The sequence below is a fragment of the Hemicordylus capensis genome, chromosome 9, assembly GCF_027244095.1.
Source record: "Hemicordylus capensis ecotype Gifberg chromosome 9, rHemCap1.1.pri, whole genome shotgun sequence".
Classification (NCBI taxonomy): domain Eukaryota; kingdom Metazoa; phylum Chordata; class Lepidosauria; order Squamata; family Cordylidae; genus Hemicordylus; species Hemicordylus capensis.
In genome coordinates this window covers 23,230,865-23,254,030 of record NC_069665.1, presented here as the reverse complement: position 1 = coordinate 23,254,030, position 23,166 = coordinate 23,230,865, and the positions used below count along the sequence as shown (strand labels likewise).

The 23,166-nt window shown below is 44.3% G+C and overlaps 1 protein-coding gene and 1 long non-coding RNA gene across 5 annotated transcripts in view; one reads left to right on the top strand and one right to left on the bottom strand.

Moving 5' to 3' along the window:
• Nucleotides 1–896, bottom strand: part of LOC128334419 (uncharacterized) — a 1,747-nt gene extending 851 nt beyond the window's left edge. The window contains exon 1 of the long non-coding RNA XR_008311284.1: nucleotides 467–896. This is a non-coding gene — a long non-coding RNA (uncharacterized LOC128334419). The remainder of the gene's footprint in view (nucleotides 1–466) is intronic.
• Nucleotides 1–23,166, top strand: part of ZNF423 (zinc finger protein 423) — a 311,610-nt gene that overhangs the window by 121,056 nt on the left and 167,388 nt on the right. The gene's annotated exons all lie outside the window — the stretch shown is intronic.

Genomic DNA, 23,166 nt, shown 5'->3' with positions numbered 1-23,166 from the left:
GGTTAGGTTGGGAAATGGTCACTGGCCCCTTGGAGCTGCATAGCTTAGCAAGGGTAGGAATCCCTGTCTCCCTGGTCCCAGATCTGACTGACTGCCTACTGTAGCACACTGGCCCTGATTGTAGCTCTACTAGTCTTTACAGCTTTCTAGCTCTTTAAGAGCAGAAGAGAGTGAATGCCATGCAGCCTCCGTAACGCTGTGCTGATGCACTATGGAGGCTGCCTGCACAGCTCTCCATGGAGTGAAAGAGAGCCCTGTGCCAATTACCTCCAGGTGAGCATCCAAGTGTCAAATTGCATGGCTGAGCTACATTATTAACACTTCTGTATATTATACCATGTAATTAATTGGAGAAATTTCTACCGTCATTTTCACCATCTCCTAATATCTCTTGATAGGAAGCCATTTCACCACCTAGTCATAACTTTGCATACTGTGTACTGTAGATGGTCCAGAAATTACTTACCTCTTGCACCTGTCTCTGATCATAGTGACCTTGGGTATCCAGTGTAAATTGGAAAGTCCCAAGATTGAGTTTGTTTTGTCCTCTCCAGATCTAAAATAGCTCTAGAATTGCATAGCCTTCCTTGGGAGGTCTTCCAAAGTTGGAGTCAGGGCAAGTTTTAGAAGATATGACACACCTTTTTGCCTAGTCTGGTATTTGGTTGAGGGTATTATGAGATGTTTTTTGGTTTTTTATGCTTCTAAAATGTTGCTTTATTTTGTATATTTGCAGATTGTGGTTTCCTGACTTAAAAGCTCAGTAAGACCACAGGAGTCGATTCATAATGTCTATTCTTAGCATTGGCGGGGGAGCGGGGGATGAGATGGGATTACCCATTATCCATTCCTCTTTCCTAAAAATATCAGTTGAAGTCTTGCCTACTCATGTAGCAGATTTTAGGTGGTAGAGTTCTGAGTAGAACAATGGACTGTACCACTTCACTGCAGGTGGGAGCTTGCATCTTTGAAGGCCCCCCTTTGTGACATTTCCTGCAGGTAGAAAACTAATGCAACAGGGAGTAGGTTGAGAAAGGTTAGAACCTTTCTTCTTGATGTGCTAGTTTTTATGTGAAATGATACTTTTTCTACATGAGGGAGCACTCAAAATGACAACTCCTACGTGTTGGCTGAAGTGATAAAGTCTAGTCCAGTGGTCTTCAACTTGTCAAGAACTGGGGCCCACCTCAAATCCCAGTCTGCAACATGGGACACACACACTTCAAGAGCCCATGTACCCACTGGCAGAGCCCAGTGGTGAATGGATGGAGCCCAGCAGTGAAGGGGTGCAGTGTTCACTCTAACAGGGGTTCCCAGATGTTGTTGACTACAACTCCCATAATCCCCAAGCAAAAGCCATTGCAGCTGGGGATTCTGGGAGTTCTAGTCAACAACATATGGGAATCCGTGTTAGCGGGAACACTGAAGGAGTGGTGCTCACATAATAAGCTAGTTTAAAGTCTACAACTGTTCAATGCACTTAAGTCTCCTGCCACTAAGCAATGCATGATATCAGGTCAACACAGACCATTTATGTTGAGATATCAGTTGTTTCTCAAGCACAAAGGAAGGACTAAAAATGCACAACTCAACTAGTTGAATGCAGCTGCAGTTTACGCTATTGTTAAAACTGTGCAGGCTTAAGCTTCAAAAGAAAATGATGGCAGCGACACTGCTTTGACCCACCTGAGGTTGGATTGCAACCCTCTTCTGAGTCTCAACCTACCTGTTTGGAAATTATTGGTCGAGTCTTACACCTCATTCTGCTGAATGGTCAGACCAGGCCGAAGTCTAACACAAGTGATGAGCCTTTAATCTTGGTGAGATGTGGCTGCCCACACACAATGGGATTGCAGCCAGCACTTCTAGTTCATGACCCCTTCAGCTGCTGAGCTTCTTCATTCATTTCTTTGGCAACAAATGAACCAAATGTGCCAAAGGTTATATGTGGTACTCTTTCAGTTGAAGTGAATGGAGAAGCCCTTCCAGGTCGAGGAGCTCTTTATGGGGACTAGTATACTTCTTCACAAGAAGTGAGTGGTTCTGGGGGCAACCATCAGTAGTGACATGAAGAAAGTGGAACAGCCATGTCGCACTAGAAATTCGACCCACATTTCCAAAATTGAAGAGCTTTAGAGAAAGTTAGAGGGTTTGCTTACTTCTTGCCTTGCCCGTGGGTTATGGAAAGAAGTATTACTGCTTCTACCATGTGTCCAGTCCTTCCTTGGTGGTTGCGATGTCGCTTACCTCTTTAGATATAGTTGCACTCCAGAGCCTCTGACAGTGGCTTCCCCCCAAAAAGAATCCGCTGCCAAAGCAAGTGAAGCAACATTGCCTTAAAATTGCTAAGTGCTGCTGCCAAGGAGGGGCTGGTGAGTGGTAGCAGTGATTGCTCCTTTCTGGGAGTGTGGGGCAATTCGAGAAGTGAATTAATCCTGTGAAGCTCACCACTATCCAGGCTGGCTGTTTGTAGAAAGGAAGACTTCAGTTCTTCTAGACATCAGGACAGCTGGAGAGGGCCTCAAACACAGGCATTCTCTTATTAACAGGGTGACGTGCACCGGCCATAAAACAGCCTAAGCTTGAACTCTTTGTTATGGCAGCTTGTATTTCATATATATGACCACCTGATCTTTTGGGGCCTCCCTGGTAGTGAACTGTTATCATCTACAATAGCTAGCGCAACAAGAGGAGATAAGACAAGTGATTTAATCTTTAACAACAGCATGTCTCAGGGTTTTTTATTATTATTATTTAAACCTGACTTCAACATAGAAAGGCAAGTTGCTTTGTAAGCATGTTTTCCTGGGAAGCTTCAATAAAGAAATCCTGAAAACTGATGTTCAGTCTTTTTTAAAAAAATTTTTTTTAAGGTAAACTGATTATAGTTTTTTGGAATTGAGATCTATTGTGTAAATGTGTGGGGATTTGGGTTTCCTTTTTAATCTCTTATGTTCTAGGGATACGGGGATAATATTATCTGCATCACTTTAAGAACATAAGAACACCCCTGCTGGATCAGGCCCAAGGCCCATCTAGTCCAGCATCCTGTTTCGCAAAGTGGCCCACCAGATGCCACTGAAAGCCACAGACAGGAGTTGAGGGCAGGAGTTTGGGCCTTTCATGTTACAGGGGAGGAGTGCTGGTCTTGTGGTAGCAAGCATGCATTTCCCCCTTTGCTAAGCAGGGTCTCCTTTGGTTTGCATTTAGATGGGAGACAATGTAAGTACAGCCCTGCTGGATCAGGCCCAAGAAGGCCCATCTAGTCCAACATCCTGTTTCACACAGTGGCCCACCAGATGCCGCCAGAAGACACAGGCAGGAGTTGAAAGGGGCATGCCCTCCCTCCTGCTGTTACTCCCCTGCAACTGGTACTCGGAGGCGTCCTGCCTTGGAGGCTGGAGATGGTCTCTAGCCCTCTAACTAATAGCCGATGATAGACCTCTCCTCCATGAAGTCATCCAAACCCCTCTTAAAGCCATCCAGGTTGTTGGCTGTCACCACATTTGTGGCAGAGAATTCCATAAGCCGATTATGCGTTGTGTGAAAAATTACTTTTTGAGATGTGGTGACCAGAATTGTACGCAGTATTCCAGGTGTCACCACACCATCGTTTTGTATAAGGCCATTATAATATTAGCCTTTTCCCCCCAGTCCCCTTCCTAATGATCCCTAGCATGGAATTGGCTTTTTTCAAAGCTGCCACACATTGAGTCAACACTTTCAACGAGCTGTCCACCACGACCCCAAGATCCCTCTCCTAGTCAGTCACCGACAGCTCAGATCACTTTCTTTATTTCACTGTCTACCAATAATCAAGGTTTGTAGCCAGGTGGACAAAGTTGGTAGAATCTCTCTAACACAGTGTGGGGGGAAATGGCCAGCAGGTTCACCTGTCACACCCACCGGGAGCCTGCTTGCCCACTATATTGGTGATCATGTGATTGATTAAGTGCCATCAAGTTGGTGTCGACTCTTAGTGACTGCATAGATAGATTCTCTCCAGGATGATCTGTCTTCAGCTTGGCCTTTAAGGTTTCTCAGTGGTGCATTCATTGCTGTCGGAATTGAGTCCATCCACCTTGCTACTGGTCGTCCTCTTCTCTTTCCTTCAACTTTTCCCAGCATTATGGTCAAGTGAACCCGCCATAATCTCACTAGGTTTGCGGCTAAGGCAGGGCCAGCTCCAGGTTTCAGGGGGCCTTATATAGGAACATAGGAAGCTCCCTTATACCAGGTCAGACCATTGATCCATCTAGCTCATTGCTGTCAACTCTGATTGGCAGCAGCTCTCCAAGGTTTTAGGCAGGAGTCTTTCCCACCCCTATCTGGAGATGCTGTCAGGGATTGAACCTGAGTCCTTCTTTATGCAAAGCAGATGCTCTACTGCTGAACTACGGCCTCTTCCCCCTAATGGGAATATCTTACAGCCAACAGTGTTCACATATAGTCACACATCTACATGCAAACCAAGGTGAACCCTAACAAAGGGGGCAATTCATGTTCTCTGCTACAATAATCTCTCCACTCCCAATAAACTGTCCTCCATGCCCCCCCCCTTACCTAGGTGGGCTCGAAGAGTGTCATTCTGCCACCACCACATGAAGGTTATGTCAAACAGGATCTTGGGAATCAAGAGTAGTCCCTTCTTAGGATTCAAGGGCCCCCCAATGATGTTGACCCCTTATGCTGACCCACAACCCAGCCAAAACCTACTGGAAATTTCCTCATTGTGATGTTACTCCAATGTTTGCCTTGGTTCCTGGAAGAGAGAAACTCTTCTAGTACATACTTACCTGGAAAGCAAAATGATTTTGCCTCCTAATCTGTAGCAGCATTGTTGGAGACTACTGCAGTTGTAATTTGTTTGGAAGGTTATTTTGGTTTTTAAAACAACCAAAATACAACAAAATCCAAAAACACCAGTAAAAGAATTTCCAAGCAACGCTTAACGGCTTTGGGGTAAGATGATAAAGACATTGCAGTTTAGTGCACAGTAATTAAAATTACGTTTATTTTTTTCATTTTCATCTTTAAAAAAACAAACCACCCCCACCACCCTGAATCCTGGTTTATAAAAATAGATGGCGAACATACGGCACACAACATAAAAACCCATGTGGTACAGGGAAAGGGGGAAATAATTTTTTTTAAAAAAGCAGAAACCACTTTAGTCCAAAACAGATGTGCAAAAGAAAACTCCTCAGTATTTTATTTTTATTTTTTTTTAAGTTTTATTTTGTGTGTGTGGATGTGTGTGTGGTGGTGGGGATATTTTTGGTTCCTGCTAGGCTTCTTTGCTGCAAAGCTCCTTTCTAGAATTTACTTTCCTTTATTAGCGTTGCAGCTCAAGCTTTGTGTGGGCCCCTGGGGGTTTTGGCCAGCCGCTGGCAATTTCTCTCAGACACCCAATTACCCCTGACGTCAATGCCGTCTCTCCCATCTCCCTTGGGTGCCCACATTTTTTCCTTTGTAACACTAATAGCTGACTAGCTAAGTGCCTGTTATTTCCTTGGCAGAAGATTTGATTGTGTTTTGGGCCGGATACTAAATCCAAAAACTATGTAAAAATGTCAATAGGTGAGTGCACATTGATTTTGGTTAGTCACAGTGATATCTGAGCCCCTTTGGGGGCGCTGTCTGGGGAAGGATTTTACAAGAAAGATAATATAACAGAAAATTACTGGAGCTGCACGGGTCTCTGGTGGATTTCTTAGGGGCCTGCTAAGTTTCTGTAGAACCAACAAATGCTTTATTAATCTAAATTTGTGGTTTTGTTCTTTTATTCTCTTCAGAAGGTTTGAGTTTTAATGATGAAGCTCCGATGGAGCGGAGTTGGAATGTGCTGGTCTGCTCTTTGGCTCACTAGTGGGAGAACCCTTACTGAGTAATGAACTCCCAGTGGATTGTGGGAGTAATACAGCACTGTTTCCATGCCTGGTTCCCAGGGACTGCCGAACAGCCGTTTGGCCTGTTTCTTGCCAGGCAGAGGTCTGTGCGAGCAGATAAAGTGGAGGGAGTGAGGGACTCTCTGACAGCTGTGTTGGGCCGGAGCTGACTGGGAGCGTCTGATAAGGGCCCAGCAAGGAGAGCGCACCAGCAGCTTCGCACCACCAGAATCTGACAGGATAACGCAACTGGCAAAGAAAGTTAAACACAACTGGTTTGAGGTGGGGGAGAGAGCTGTTATGAAAGATAATGGTAATTGATTGAATCAAAGTAGCAGAGCAGGGCTAGGTTCCCCCCTTCCCCTCCCCTCCTTGCAATTAATTTCCCCCCCTCCCCTGATTTCCAAACCCAAGTATCCTAGGAGCTCAGGTTGCAATGTGCATAAGCTGCTCTCGAAGATAATAAGCACATGCCCTCTTCGGCTTCCGAAGGAGAAACTCGGGCCAAAAATGAGACACAATTAAGCAAACAAACCACGCAGAAAGACTCTTTAAAGTTTTTTTTCTTAAGTTTTTTTTTTTAAAGAACGTATCTCACTTCTGGTTTTTAATCTGATTGTCCCCCCCTTTTTTTCCCTTTAAAAAGGTGGGGGGGATTGCCTTTGCTAGGTGACAAGGATATGAATGGTGCAATGGGAAATAGAGGGGCGTTTGCATCAGGTCCATTGTCACAGTTGATTTCAGCTCAGTTTGTTCTTGTGAATAATAATTTGTTTCTATAGTGCTGCCAATGTGCAGGACACTTAAGAGTAAGATAAGGAAATGGCAGGTGCTTGCCCTGAAGAGCTTACAATCTAAATTTAGTCGGTTAGTAGGAATGAGGAGGAAGACAGCAGAGGGAAGGGATGGCAAGATAAAGGTGATAAAAGATGGAGGTGAGCAAAGGCAAGTGCCTCTGCTTAAGCTTACGGAAGGCCTTGGCAAATTTTCTTTGGATCTAGGAACCAGTCCAAAAATGTAGGAGCTGACGATGGACCCTTGACAAAATTACTGGACTTAGTAACTGACATTGTGGAGGGAGACGCTAAATGAGCTTTTAAAAATCCCCCTAACAAGCAACATATCTGGAACATAAACAGGGCTGCCTAGGATAAATACAGATTTTATGAAAAAGCTACTACTGAATATTCTACGTCTAGGTGCTACAGTTACATTTTTAGGTGCCATGACTCCCTGGTGCCTGGGATTTGTCAAGCTCTGGCTTTAGTTAGGGCTCAAGAAGAAGGGATGTAGGGAATTTTGTGATCAAATCTCTTGGCTCTTCCAAAATTTCAAAGCTGCCTCAAGGGGAAGGGGTGGGCTCTAATTTTGAGCAGAACAGTGGTGCTAGGGGAGGGATTTTTAGAACTCTTGCCTTTAGGATATTTCCTGATTTAAATTCCTGCCCCTTGCACTGCTGTGTGAAACCTGCTGGAAGGCAGGCATGATATATTCATATTTTTCCTCAGCAGAGCTAAGACCTGCTGCAGACGTTGAATTTAAATTGGGAAACTGTGTGATGAAAAAAAGTTAACACTCCCTAGTGGCAATGCTCCAATCAAAATTGGCACCTCCCTCAACGATGTTGAGATTTTGAAGAGAGAGGTAAAGCTGGGAAATGTGATAGAACTCCTACATAGGGTTGGGTGTTTGGTCAAAAAAGATTTCTTCAGTTGACTGGTCAAATATTGTCAAATAATATTTGGGAATTTTCAGTTCTATAAGAACAAAAAAGATACTCTAATCTTCAACAGGTTTTTCAGCAACAAATAAGTTAACTGTTATTATGCAACAATGATATTTACTTTTAAAAAATGGTATTGTTACAGTGTTGGGTCCTTTTTTCTTTTATCCTAGTATACCAGGGGCAGCCTATAGCTACAAGACATTTCTAAAAGTGCAATTAAAACTATGACCTTTGCAGGAAAGTCCCATTTCAAGTGACATCTTGGAGCAAGCTCCGTAGATATGCACTTTCCAAAAGTGCTGGGAACTAGTCCTTAAGAACAGCCCTCCTGGATCGGGCCCAAAGCCCATCTAGTCCAGCATCCTGTTTCACACAGTGGCCCAACAGATGCCATTGGAAGCCTACAGCAGGAGTTGAGGGCATGGTCAAGAACCCATTGGTTCTTAAGCCAGCTGCAATAATCTCCCCTTGTTCAGAGAAGCCAGGGTTTAATATGAATGAATGAATGAATGAATGACATCCTAGAGCTGCCATACCATGATCTGTATGCATGTATGCTTACCACTTTCTCATGCTTCTGATGAAGTAGACTCTTGACTATAAAGGGTTTGTGTCCACTTAGCTGGTACATCTCAGGGCTGCTACAATTCTATATTTCTCCATGTCTGGAAAAGACATTTCTCCTATAAGTTGCCCATTGTTTTGTACAGCACAGTGTTTAATTCAAGGGGGTTTTGTGGCCACAATCAATAAATTGCAGCAGGGGATGATGGGAGTTGTAGTTCAACAGCTGGAGATCCAAGCTTGCCTATCCCTTCCTTTGCTCCTGGCTCTTTTTTTGCAGCAAACAGGTACATTTTCCTTCAAGGTAACTTACAGAAGTACTTCCTCTGATGCCCCATGTAATGTTGGGTTTTCAACATAGGTTTGTGCAAACTGTTTTGGCCTCTCTATTGAACTTCTTCTATGACCTTCTCTTTGAATGATCTGTCTTTTTCAAGACGGAACATTCCTCGTGCCAATCTTCTCTTTGCCAACGGGCTTTTAAGGTGTTTGTATCTTACCCCTTTCACAAAAACCAAGTGATTTTGTGACTGTATTCCAAGCCCTTCCCCAATATGGTTTCTCTTTTCTTCTGAACCACTGGCATGTTTTATTTCCTTAGTCTCTTTTTGCCAAGTACAAAAATCCATCAGATGTTAGACTTCAGGCATCAGTTTCATATATTACCTGGAGGGGATCTTGAATAGTCTTGTTTGTTTGGGGTGAAATCCAAACAAGAGCTAATTTTCAATCAAAACACTGTTTGAATGCAACACTTTGAGACCAGTTAGAGGGAAGCAGCCAGCCCTGTCCTCTGCTCCCAAGGCTTGCTCCACCAAAGCTTTGGTGACTTACTTTGATGAAAGCTTACTGGGGCCCAATTCTCATTTTAGAGATGCATACATACATGGAACTCTGCATAGTAGTGTACCAAATGCATCACTTAGATACTGAAGCTGGATTTGACGCCCACGAGAGAAACAGACTTGTAGTCTATTGACTAAATTTAGCCCTCAGCTTTCCTGTTGAGAATGACTGTTGACCACCTCTTTCATCTTTATTGTGGGGATGCCTTTCTTGGGGAAGGAGAGGAAAAGACTCTTTCTTCCTTCAGACCACAGCTCAGAAGTCTCTAATTTCATTATGAGACATTGAGAACTCCAGGAGCAGTCGTTAGTTGCTGAACAAGGACCTCCTGGCCCTTCACACATTTTATCATCAAATACTATGATTTACTTATGTGTTCTTGGGGGATGGGGCTGTAGCTCAGTTGTAGAGTGTCTGCTTTGCCTGCAGAAGGTCCTTGGTTCGTTCCTTGGCATCTTCAGGGCACTTTCCAGACTAGACCCTACAACAGGGTCAGGACATATCTCGGAAGTGTGCTTCCATACTTTATGCGTTGTGACACTGCAGTCCCTACACGAACAGCAACGTACCATTCACATTTCCAATGCCTTGTTTCGAATTTAATCACTGTGATATAGAGCTAGGATGTCGTATATCCGGCATGAAAATTTTTCTATTTTGCGGGGTTGTTAGTTGCTGTGAGACTGCTCCCCCTGCTGTTTATGTTTCAAATGCAACTTGCCCGAAAGGAGGCATTTTGCTGCTGATGAGCAGCTAGTCTGGAAAGTGCCCAGGTAGGGCTGGGGAAGACTTCTGCCTAAAACCTCAGACAGCCACTGCCAGTCAGTGTATATGGAGCTAGATGGACCAAAAGTCTGACTCGGTATAAGGCAGCCTTCTATGAGGTGGTTTCCGGCAACAGGACATTGCAAAAGTTCTAGATGGAGATATGCTTCTAATTTTACCCCTTTTTAATTTTACCCCTGCTAACTGGGCAAAGAGGCACCTTTTAATGTGGTGATTCTCTTTATTTAGAACCTTTTAAGAAGTGGTGATTCTCTTTATGGAGCAGGGGGAGAGTAACTGGCCCTATCCACCCCCAGCACAGTACCTCCAGTGACTGTTGCTGGTGTCTATCTTATGTTTCTTTTTAGATTGTGAGCCCTTTGGGGACAGGAAGCCAACTTATTTATTTGTCATTTCTCTGTGTAAACTGTTTTGAAAACTTTTGTTGAAAAGTGGTATATAAATATTGTTGTTGGTGTTTTAATTCTGTGAGGTCGACTCTCTGTTGGTTTCTTCCTTAAAACCCCTCCTATATTTTTCACTGCTTTAGTAAAAGAGCAGCTCTGCACCCTGCATCATGATTGTTGCTGCAAACCCGTCATGTGTGGAGCTGCCTTGTGCTTCATAGGGGAAACGGGTGGGACTTCAGGAGTCTTCAGGAGAGAACTGCAGGAAGACTAGCCAATGAAGCCTCCTTGGACTATTGGGTCATATCAGGTCAAGTGATCCTTGATCCCTATAAAAGCTTCCAGATTGGAAATGCTTTTGATTTGTACAATGGAAGAGACCTGAGCTTGCTGCCTACAGAACGCCTTTGCTTTGCTCCCCTTCTGCTTTAATCTCATGTTAATTTTTAATCAGATTTGTTTTCTATTTTTAGCTTAATAATTTAATGGTGTCTTTTTTACAATCTTGTTTTTAAATTTTGCTGTAAACCTCCAGGATTGTTTTAATGAAAGGCGGTATATAAATGTAATAATGAATGAATGAATGAATGAATGAATGAATGAATACATACATACATACATACATACATACATACATACGTACATACATACATACATACATGTTGTCCTTAGGTGGAAAGGCAAAGGGATATAGCTCTCTCTACATAGAAGATCTCAGGTTCAATCCTTGGAATCTCCAGCCTGGGAAGGACCTCTTGCTTTCTGATGCCAGCCAGAGTAGTCAGTACTGGGCTAATGTTCTGCTTTCCAACCAAAAAGTGTTCAGAATGGCTTACTTAGTAAAGAAAAAGAGAAGATGGGTTCCCTGTCCCCAAAGCAACTCAAACTAAGAACCACACACAAGTAAACATAAGCAAGGGATGGTATGCTGCATCAATAGGAACAATTGTTCTTCCCTTGCTCAAGGTAAGAGGCTAGATAATGGATGGCCAACCTGAGACTCTGTTGCTGGTGTTGGACTACAGCATTATCCTCAGCCACAAAGGCCAATAGCCAGGGCTAATGGGAGCTGTAATTCAGCATCAGCCAGAGAACCTTACTTTGGCCAACCCTGGGATGATCTGACTCCATAAAAGGCTGCTTTGTATGTGAACAAGAGCCAGGTCTGGCACGACTCCATCTGTGAGTCTTCTTACGGTTACTGCAGTTCAGGCATCACTAAATGCAATAAGACAGAGCTGTTATTGAAACTAAATTAAAATTTCCACCTCCAAAAGAAAGAGAAGTTAGCATGAAGCTTAAAAATTAACCCAGTGTTTGGGTCCATAACAGCTTGTTTCTTGAGTCTAGTCTCTTTGTTTTGGGTTTTTCAGATTGTTTCCCCATGATGAGCCTTCCATAGGATCATGGGGTGAAAGGAGATTGTGGTCCTTAGCCCAGTTATCCAGAATGTTGTTAAAGCCTGCCTCCTGTTGGCTGAGCTAGGGACAGGACATCCAGTGGCTTTTGCCTGAGCCTCAAAAGGAGGGCAAAATGGCACACAGGTGACAACTTGATTCTCCAGTTCCTCTTGTAGATTGAATGTTTTTCTTTTTAATTGTACATATGCTGCGTCAGAATTCCCCCTTATTTATTGCCATTGGGCCGCCTTCTTCTTCTTTGACATTTGTAACTGGCAATAACTGTTTTTAAATTGTGTACCAGTCTAAGTGGGAGATTATGAATACTCAGTGAAAGAAACATACATAATACTTACACACATACACACAAGCATATACATTGCTTTAATAGTCCTTCATAAATATATCTCCTTATTAAATAATTTTTTTAAGTTTAACTCGAATATTTGATTTTTATAGAGAACACCTCTAGTATGTTTACATTTATGTTCCAATATGTCTGGTGGAATAAATTACTTGTGGTGTGTGTGTGTGTGTGTGTGTGTGTGTGTGTGTGTGTGTGTGAATCCATATTGAAACGTTAGCCATATAACTGTCTGTGCCTTAAAAAAAAAAAAAAAGGAAGGGGGTTTAAATGTTTGAAGTTTAATAATGCTTCTACTTAAGCTCTATCCCAGAACAATCCTTTTTTCTGCTGCTGAGTTGAACAGCTAGTTGCCAGTTTTGATGTGCTGCCCCATGGAGCAGTGTCCTGTGTGAATTCGAAGGTTTCCCTCCCTCCAGCCCGGGAGGGCTAGAAATAAAGCGTAGCCTTAGGTAGCCAGATTTCTCCTTCCTAAAGATGTTCCCGAGGCGCTGCCTGGAGCAGTCTTCCTGAAATTGTTTCAGGCAATGGCTACAGACAGCTATTTCCATCATTGGTTCTCTCCCATCCACCCCCCGCTTTCTACTCCTTTTGGCACAAGGGAGGAGCTTTGGGAATGCAAGGGATCCTGTTTGCTTTAATAATATAAAATTAAAGCTAAGCAAAACAGTTTGTGGGGAACTGGCATGGACTGAAAACGGGAGCCACAGCAAGACAAAAAACCCAGTGGCCTTCAAAACTTTTTCTCCCCACTTCCCCCCCTTCTTTTTCGCCACATGACTTGGAGGATGTGGACAGTAATTAAAGGACCCCCCGAGTTCCTCATTTTCTGTGCCTTCTCCTTTGATCTGGTTTGTGTCGGCTAGCTATTTTCATTGTTCCTGCCTTTTTCTTTTATTCTCCACCAGCCGCTTTGATGTGAGAAATGATGATCTTTAATTCCAAAATAAAAATGGGGGAAGGAGATATTACATTCATGGCTGTGCAGAGAAGGAAACTTGAGCACAAGAGGTGAAGGCCAAGGACGTTGCAAGCCTGAACTCTTTTATGAATTGTCAGAAGGGGGTGGCTAGTCACGCCCCCCCCCGCTCTTTAGAATCTCATATATTTTAATTTATTTTTTTAAAAAATGTGAGGTTTATCACTACATGTAATCTGGAGGGAGTTTGTCCTAATTGTTCCCACATGAGACAGCCAATGTGCTGGAAAAGAACAGCGGAGTTCATTCTGACTGGCTTCACTTGGCAGACGCAGTGGGAGAGTAGCAGCACTGTTTATTAGTGTATGTTAATAAACTTATAAGAGATCAGCTGCAGGTGGTGACTTACAGAAATGTAAACTCAGGTAGGTTAGGTGGCGACGTGAAGGCTATTAGTAAAATTTAAAGGGGCAAAAGGACGGAGGATCCTGTCCTGGAGTCACCAGTCAATATTTAGTCCTCTGCAGGCTGTTTGTCTGTAGCATCAAACCTGAGGGAGGGAGGAGAGAGAGTTTCAAGGCTTTGGTTCTCATGGTCCCAGTGGGACAGACAGAAATTGCACCCCCCCACACACACAGTTTCCCACTGGGCCATCAGGGGCCATCAATTCCCTCTGAGTGAGGGCAGGTGGTGTTTGCTCAGTCTTCTGCCCCCAGGGGGGTTTTGTCGAGGGGAGGGCAGCTTAAAATTGCTGCTGGGGGTTCCTTGGAGCACCATCCATAGAAGCTGCCCCAGGGGATGCTGCGAATTAGTGCATTTCCCATCTGCCCTCCCTACACCCCCTCCCTAAGGGCCCTTGAGAACAATGGATATCCACTTTCCAGGACATGAATGTGCGGAAGTTGACAAAGGGGTGGGCTCAGAAAACGTTTTTTTAATAACCTGTGCACCATGTGCAGGACTCATTTGCAACTAAATGCAACAAAGGCTTTGACGTTGAAAATGTGGGTGCTCACATCGGCTACCCTAAGACCGATGGTTGAAGTCTAGTAGCAGACCTGTGTACCGGAGTAGGCTTTGAGAATCTCCCCCTCCCACCCCACTAAACTCCTCAACTGCTTTTAAAACTCCCTTCAATTCAAAACACTTTGAAGAGGACCTGGTGCAAGAACTGTGGCAAGGAAGGAGGGCCTGGAGTTCATTTTAATTCTGTGAGTTTTCCCTTTCCTAATGGGTTGGGTGCCCCCTTTCCCTTTGCAGTTTTCTTATATGAAAGGAAGATACCTGGATGGATGAAAAGCAAAATCTCTATATAAATGGGGTTTTGGTTATTGGCAGACTGTCCATCATGACAGGTGGGGTGTGGGGGAAGGCTTGAAATCAGCTAGCAAAATTTTAGGGAGGTGCAATACACCTATGTATTCTGTGCTCAGAGACACATGAACCCCCTACCCTGGCTTTAGATCTTTGTCTTTGAGGGCCAAGGTACACAGTGTCAGAAGCGGTGGTGGTGGGGGGCAGGTTTTGCTCTCAATAGTATACCAGCTGTAGCCATTCACTCCCCCACCCCACCCCGAAGTGAATGGCACCCACTCACATCACGTCCTTGTGGGGTGGGGCAATAAATGGCTCCCAGGGAATTCCACAGTTCTAAATTAAGGTTCTTCCTGTTTGAAAAGCCGGATCCTGGTTGATAATCTTGGTCACACCAGAGTGTGATGGAATACTGGGGAATTAGCCTTGGTCATGTTTTTCAATATGGCCTTGCCAGACATGATGCTGTGAACTATCTCTCTTAGGCATACCCATCGCTAATCCCAAGCGTGGCAGCTCTTCTGAGAGTTCACGAGCGAGCTGCCATTAGGGGGAGAGGAAAGCGGTGGTGCTGGACAGGCTTGCGGGCAGGCGGAAGGAAGGAAGGAAGTGCTGGCAAGTGGCGGGGGTGGCGGCAAAGAAAGCGGTGGCAGGCAGGTGGGCAAAAAAAGCAATGGTGGTGTGGGTGGGTGAGAAAATGGCGGGGGGAGAAGTAGAGGTGCAGATGCCCTGCGCCTGGCCCAGCTAGTTTATTTTATTTATTTACTGAACCTGTGTGTTAGCTTCCTCTCCATAGCTCGAGATGGGTAACAATAAATATGAAGATGGATAAAATGCCATTAAAAAAAAAAAAAAAGCAAGAGCAATCCGGACCGGTGGAGAACCCCAACAAACTAACCAGCCAAATTAAAAGGAAGATTCAATAAACATGCCTTATAGCCTCTCCTAAAAGCTGGCAAGGATGGGCAAGCCTGAACTTTGGAAGAGGGGGAGGTCAGTCAGTATTCTTGGGGCAAATGTTGGGAAGGCCCTGCCTTTGCCTGCAACCGTTCTTAGTTCACATGGCGTGGGTTGCCCACTGCAAAAGGTCAATATTATAACCCACTAGCTGGGTTTCTCTAGCTGTAGTGAATGGAAACTGGTTTTTTGCCTGTTTTACCCAGCAAGCTGTAATAAGGGATGTAGGGCCAGTTTGGACAATGCCATCCTCTGCCTCTGGCCACCAGGAGATGAGCGGGGTAAGAGTGCACACCCCATCTCCTTGTATGCCGTCCTGCTCTGTATAATTATGAGGTCTGTGTCTGTGTCTGTGTCTGAACTGCCCCTCATTGTACAATTTAAATACTAGTTAGAAGTAGCACTCTGTGTGCGCTCTCATACCCACCATTGAGTGATTTGGCAGGGCTGGCAGATGGCATTATCCAAACTGGCCCAGTGTAAAGTTTACAGAGAGTATAACTGAGGCTGTTGATAGGGACTGCGAATCGAAGAGCCTAAGGGTATATCTGTAAGGAAGCATCTGATACAACTTGGGTTTGGTGAGAAGCAGAACATAACGGAAAGAGTCGCAGTATTGCATGGGGTGCGGCACCACATTTTTGTGTGTGGTTGTGCCACCTTTGCAGCCTGTCCTTCTGTGTGTATGAAGATTGAATGATGTGTATATATTTGTGTGTATATATAAATATTAATAGTGATAGTAATAGTAGTGTATGCGTGCACATGTGCATGTGTGAATACAAATGCAGAAGGAGGTGCATAATAAACTGGAGCTCCTCTAATGACTTCCGTTTCTTTTTCTGAGTCTCCGAGATTTGCCAGACAAGGTGGTACTTCAGCGTTGAGCAGCGGTTTTGTAATCTTTCACCTGCAGTTAAGATAAAGACTGATATTTGTTTCAATTATTGATCAAAGTTTCCAACTCTCTCCTGGCTTTCTGCAATCCTGTTCTGCTGTGCTCTGAGCACCGAGTTAAATGTGCACTACTAGCCAAACCGTTTCAGTACACTTTCCACGTGAAGGTAGATTTTTATGTGGGGGGAGTGGGACATAAGTGAAATGAGCAGCTTGTAGTCTTGAATCTGTTAGGAGCAAGCTCCGTGTTATGCCCATTAACACACACAAAAGCCCAAGAGTAACTTTTGGAAGAAAATAAAAATTACATTGAGAGGGATCATTTTGGAGTGCAGTAGTTGCAGAGGGTTTGTGTGTGTGTGTGCGCACACAGATACCCCCCCCCCCAACCATACTGACTCAGACCACTGGTCCATCTAGCTCTGTATTGTCTACATTGACTGGCAGCAGCTGTCCAAAGTTTCAGGCAGGAATCTCTCTCAGGCCTACCTGGAGCTGCTGCCAGGGATTGAACCTGGGACTTTCTGCATGAAAAGCAGATGCTTCACCACCGAGTGATGGCCACATGCCTTAAGGGGAATATCTTGCAGCAGACAGCACTCACATGTTGTCACCCATTCAAATGCAAACTGAGGTGAACCCTGCTTAGCAAAGGGGACAGTTCATGCTTGCAAGACCAGCTCTCCAGCTTGTCTCCAGTTCAGTCCTTCCCTCCCCATGCTTAAAGGTTGTTGGTGAATGCAAATGCATATTTGGTTCTGGATGGGGTAGGTGGTGAAGCAGTAGTTTGAGGGGAATGGAGAAATAGTTTGGAATGGAGAAATGGGAGCTGGGAAAGAGCTAAGCACGCAAATCCCACTAGTGCTCCCGATTCCACCCCCCTAACTGAAGATACTTACACACACACACACACACACACACACACACACACACACACACACACATCCTCCCTTCCTCCCCCAGCTCCACCAGTGTTGAGATTCGTACACACATTTGCATGCATCATTAAGCCCTGTTCAAGCATTCAGCCTGACCTTGGATAAAGAGGGAACGGGAGGTGTCACATAGCCATGGCTCCATGCTGGCATGACCTGTGGCCACCCCTACCCCCCTTGTCTGCAGGGGCTAGGGCTGAACCCGAGGACCTCTAGTGTCCATGGAAGAGTTTCCCCCAGGTTCAGAATTTTCTTCTGCAGACAAGTGTTGTGTGTAGGGAAGCAGGGGACATGGCTGCAGAAAACACGTGTGTGTGTGTGTGTGTGTGTGTGTGTGTGTGTGTGTGTGTGTGTGTAGAGCTAGCTGCCCCATCTCCATTCTGATGGAATGCCTGAACAGGGCTGTAGTTAGCCCTATAATCAGGTACGGTTATCTTGAATGCTTTAAAATCTGATGTGAATTATTTCATATGCTTTTATGGTACAATTAGGAGAGTAGTTGGCTTTTTACTCTGGTACAAAACGTCTCTCTGTGTGTGTGTTTTTTAAAAAAACCTTTGTATATTTAGCACTTAAAATAATAATATCCTATTAAAACGTATTTTGGGCTTCAAGATAAAGGGGAATATATAACACTTTGGCTAGATGGCACTTTGTAGCTATGTAGATGGCATTTTACAGACAGGAAATCCAAGCTAGAGAATAGTCCTGTAATATGACAGTGAAGGAGTCTATAACTCTGTGCAAACCCCCTCTCCCAAAGCCTGTGATTGGAAAATTCTAATCATGGGATTTATTCATTGCAGAAGATTGGGTACATATGTGCAGTTTAATACCATTTTTAAAAATCTCAGTCCTGGGGTCATCCTGGGGTGGTCATAGCTCAGTGGTGGAGTATCTGCTTTGCAGGCAGAAGGTGCCAAGTTCAATCCCTGACATCTCCAGGTAGGGCTGGGAGAGACTTCTACCTGGAGCCTTGGAGAGCTGCTACCAGTCAGTGTGGACAGTATCAGCTAGATGAACCAATGGTCTGACTCGGTACAAGGCAGCCTCCTATGTTGCTATGACTAGTGCTCTTTTTGTGATGGTATGCACCAATGCTGAGTACTGGCACCTTTTCCCAGCTGGGATCCTGGCAGGCTATTGTCTTTGTTCCCTGCAGGGAGGCAAGGAATGAAGACAAAACCCTGCCAGGTGCTGTGATCCCATCTGGGAAAAGGTGCCCCCTTTGCATGTGATGAATCTGTCAATGCAAAGGGGCCCCGTGGCCAAGCATTGAAAACACTCAGCATGGTGCTTCAAAGCTGATTTCCCAGCCGGGATTGCACCCCCTGGCAGGGTTTTGTCTTTGTTCCCTGCCGGGGAGGGAGGCAAAACCCTGCCAGCTGATATGATCCCAGCTGGGAAATGAGATTTGAAGCGCCACATTGGTTGCTTCTGGAACTTGGCCATTCCCCCGCATGCATGCGACAGGCCGCAAGTGGACGGTGAGGCAGCAAAGTTGTCTGTGGAGTTAGAGCCCCTCTGGGTGCGTATATCCCGGAAGAGTGTGCAACCATGAGCAGAAAACCATCCATTGGGTTATGCAGTTACCCAGTAAAGCTTCAGGGTTTGGTGGGATTTGAACCCCACTACATCACACCAGCTCTCGTTTTAGCTGACTGATAGATAATATAGCTGACTTTTGCCCTGTGCTGTTCTCCTATGAGCATTTCCTCCTATGAGATGCTGAGCACCTGGTTGATGCCCCTACATGAAAGCATTTTAATCTACTGCTACTACTAGGATCTTCTTCTAGTTTTCTCTTTTTTCCATTCTCTAAACTTCCATCCCCTGCAAAATTAGGCAGCAGCTGATTGCTGCAATAACACATTTTTGTAATGGCTGTTTTGTGGGGAATAATCCAAACCCATGAAGCTTGACTCATGTCCACGTGTGTGGGTGAACTCACATATCGGGTTTGGGGAAAGCAGCCGCTGCTTATTCCCTGAGGAGGAGGCGGGAGATGGTGGCTAACCTTTCCAGTTTTCCCTAACTCGGCATCCTAAAGTCCAGCTGTGCTAACTCAAGACTATGGGAGGAAGTGTGATGGATAGTTGCAAGTTGCTTGAATCCATGGTCTGCGTACCGTGCACATGCATGAACAACAGCAATGCAGAATCATGTAGGAATGATTGTTAAAAATTGTGTTTGTAGTTTGGACTTATCTTCCGCTGTGAATCGGTTAGCTGGTTGGGTATTTGAGCAACCTCTGCTAGAGCCATTCTAGCTAGGGAGCTGCCACTGTTCACATTATTTCCTATTCTTATAAATTGACTGTAAAATCTGTTTATCTGAAGTGAAACACCACAAGCCAGGAAGCAACTCGGGTGGACACTGTAGCATTGGTTTCCTGTTAATTTACACCAATTTCACTTCGCTGTCTTTCCATTGAGTCAAGTGGAATTTATTTCTGATTTTGCAAGACTGTAGGTGAGGAGAGCTGTGTTGGGTTCATTGCTTTCAACTGTACAGCTTTCTTTTGAATCTTTGTTTTTCTTTTCATTTTTGTGGTTGGTTTCCCCCCATGTTTAAACAGAATGGCTTCCTATAGTCCAAGAGGCAACAGCATGCTTTGAAAACTATAGTGTAAGAACTCAAGGATGCTGAGACCTTAATTATCACCTTTTGTTTACTCTGCCTTGTTTTACCGCTTTGCATATGCCCCCCTCCCCCGTTTGCATAATTTATTGGTCTTGGATTTTCATGGAATTGGGGTTTTTGGTTCATTTCAAGAACAGGAGGAACTGAAATAGAGAAGGGAATGGAGAGTGGGGGAGAAAAGGGTTCAAGGGCTAGGGAGTGAGGCACAAGTCAGTTACGAAAAAGGGACAAATTGGCGCAGTGCCATTAGGGCCACCTTTTAGCCATTGGAAAACTCTGCCAGTATGGTGTAGTGGTTAGAGTTTTGGACCAGCACCAGGGAGACCAGAATTCAAATCCCCATTCATCAGTGAAACTCACTGGGTGACTCTGGGCCAATCACTTCCCTCTCAACCTAACCCCATCTTACAGAGTTGTTGTGAGGATAAATATGACCATGTAAACCGCTCCAGGCTCTTTGGAGGAAGAGCGGGATATAAATGTAGTTAATAATCATTGATCATCTGGACTCAGAGGTGTTTCGACCTCTGGACTTGCACAAGGAGCTATCTTGGATGCTGTGCATGCTCAGTTCTCACAGCAATTTCTTCTGACCTGAGGAGAATAAGAATGTGCACAGTATGACATTGGACCCTGAGGTTGGCAGGCACGATGAAGCCTCTGGATTGGCCAGGTCTGGAGGAAATATTAAACCTAGCTTCTTCCCTTGCCTGATCAACAGAGCTGCATTTTCACCCTCTGTCTCAAGATTTTGGCTCCATTCTGGCTTGGTCTCAAACCCTAAGTTCCAGCTTTAGCAACTGATCCCAACATGCTGTCTTCAGTTATGGAACCGCCTCATTAGGAAGTAGGTGGTGCAGGTGGGAGGGGGAAATAATGGATCATGACAAACTATGCAACATTGGGATCCTTCTCTGACCACAGTGGGCCTTTCAAAATTATGGGTGTGGAGGAAGTGCTGATCAGCTGGACTGCTGCAGGTAGATGGAAACCAGGGCTCTTTTGGACAATGCCATCATAAGCTCTTCATTGTGGGACTGGATGCCTGTAGGAAGACCTGGCAGGAGCCAAGCCTTTTTTGCAGACATACTAGTTTCCCTTTCCTAAGGATGTGTAGGATTAGTTCGTAGTATCACAAACACCATGTGACTGGTAGACATTTACCCTGAGGTAAGGGCTAGGAATGTCTGAATAAGTTTGGATCCTGTTGAAAGCGGCACCCCCTGTATCATCTCCTCTTTCCATCTTCTTTCAGGTCTACTAATACAAAATTTATGATGTGACATGATGGCATTGGATGTTTTTTGTGCCCCCCTCAAGTTCACTGGCTGCCAAATTTTATTTTAGTGCTTGTGGGCAAAAGACAAATAGCAGAATCTCCAATACCATTATACAATTACAAGCCATTAAAAGTACATGAGGACTAGTGATGCCTTAGAACATTATCTGAACACAGCTCGGAAATGGAGTCCTGCAAGTTTTTATGGGGGCTGACTTGTGACACACTGACATACCATCATACATTTTCTGTTGTGGAGAGAGAGAGTAGGAGACGCAGGGGCATAGCAAAGGGAGAGTGGGCTTGTGTTCAACACATGGGTGGCCTCCCCTCTCCCTGCGGCGATCTCCATCCTCCTTCCTTTGGCCAGGCTCCTGGTTGATGGGAGGCACAGAGCCCAGTGGGCCACTGAAAGAGGCAACTGGTGGTGGATGGGCTGCGTGCGCACCCTCCTTCCATCCACCAGAGCTTGGCACCCCCTCTGGATGCTCCCCGACATAGAGCATGGCAGGTTCCTTTACAACTCCGCCCCTGAGGAGAAGACACCGGGGCCTCCTGGTTTTTTTTGGGTGGTAGCCACAAGCTGCATAGAGTCTAATATCTGGCCCTGAGACCCGCAGACAACCAAGCTCATTGTCCAACCCTCATTTGGGCGAGAGCAGTAGTTTCAGGAAAACGGAGGATCACTAATCCATTCAGTTAATATGTTAATTGGCCTGTGGAAATGTGTAAACATTTTTTGTTGTTGAGAATTGGAATATGAGAGATACAATTTAAAAAAAGAAAAAAAGAACCAGTTTTAAAGGTTGGATTGTGTTGCTGAAATTGTGCAAAAAGATTGATTGATTAAGCGCCTTCAAGTTGGTGCCGACTCTTAGCAACCATATAGATGGATGGTCTCCCTAAATTCATGGGAAGTAGCTTAATCTATGAGAAAAGTTTGTTTGCAGGCTGATGCCCACATATAATTGGGTGTTGGAAGAAAGGAGCTTCTTTTTTAAATTTTTAATTAGAAATCAGAGGAGTAAGAGAGTCAAAATCTGCTTCAGTTGGAGGTTTTGCTCAATGCTGGAATTCTCCTTAATAAGCTGAAACATTCCGGGGCTGCCTCAGTTAGCGGTTGGGTGCAGAAGCTTTACTCAGGGGGTAGACATCTTAATGCGCCTGTAATTATCATGTAATTATTTTGTAATGTGGGATCAGGATTTTTGCATATATGGCATTCTTTCATGAAACTTGAAAATAATAGTTTAAAAAGTTTTGATTCATTAACTTGGCGTTCTAGGCATTTCAGCTTTCCAAAGAGGCAGCTCTTTCCCTCCCGCCCACCCCTTCTTCAATACCCTCCTCTTTATATATACACAAATATTTTGAAACACTTTCATGGTGAGTAGCTTCAAGGTAAATAGAATAATTTAATCCCGTTCTGTTGAATATTTATCAGTTTCCTTGTTGGTAAAACTACCTTTCAACACAAGTGTCAAGTGGGTTGCAATTATCATCAAAGCTGGTAGGTACAAATAACTGATGGTCTTGTCGGCAAAAACTCTGCTTATTTGTTTCGCAAAGGAAAATTGGGCAGAAATGAGGCGTTCCTGGGCACTAATGTGTGCTTTCTGTCTCTGCCTTTTAATTTTGCAAAAGCTAGAAAAAAACCTGTCTATTACTTCATCACACAAACTCAAGATTGCGGGGGGGGGGATTAGGTGAGTTGAGTTCTTGGATACAAATTGGGGTTATTGACCGAGGAAATGTTGAGCCACATACAGGCTAAGATAATTATTCTAAATTCTGTTAATTTCAATGGGACTTCAACATGGCCAACTTAGTCTTGATGCTGCCCAACGTTTTATCAGTCAAAACCCCCAATTTATGCCTTGAATTTCATCCAATACATATACAGTATATTTCCCAATATGGTGTTTAAGTGAAACTTTGGCCTGCTGGCTTTTTTGGTGGCAGCCACGGGTGTGTAGTTGATTTCCATGGTGCCTAGTCATGACCAGGTAGTCTGGATGCTGCCCATTCTTAGTTGATTAATTTGAGTTTCACGTTATGTATGACTTGCCTTTTGACACATATGCGGCTTACAATGAACAATAAAATGTCAGAAAATGCATGCCAAATTTAAGTAATAAAACTACAAATATAAAAACAGAGCCAACATATATAAAGCATTGAAAAGGATTCATTCAGTGACTAACCTGCTTAAATAAGGGTGGCAAATTTCTATCTTCTTGACAGATGTGAGGGAACAAAAAA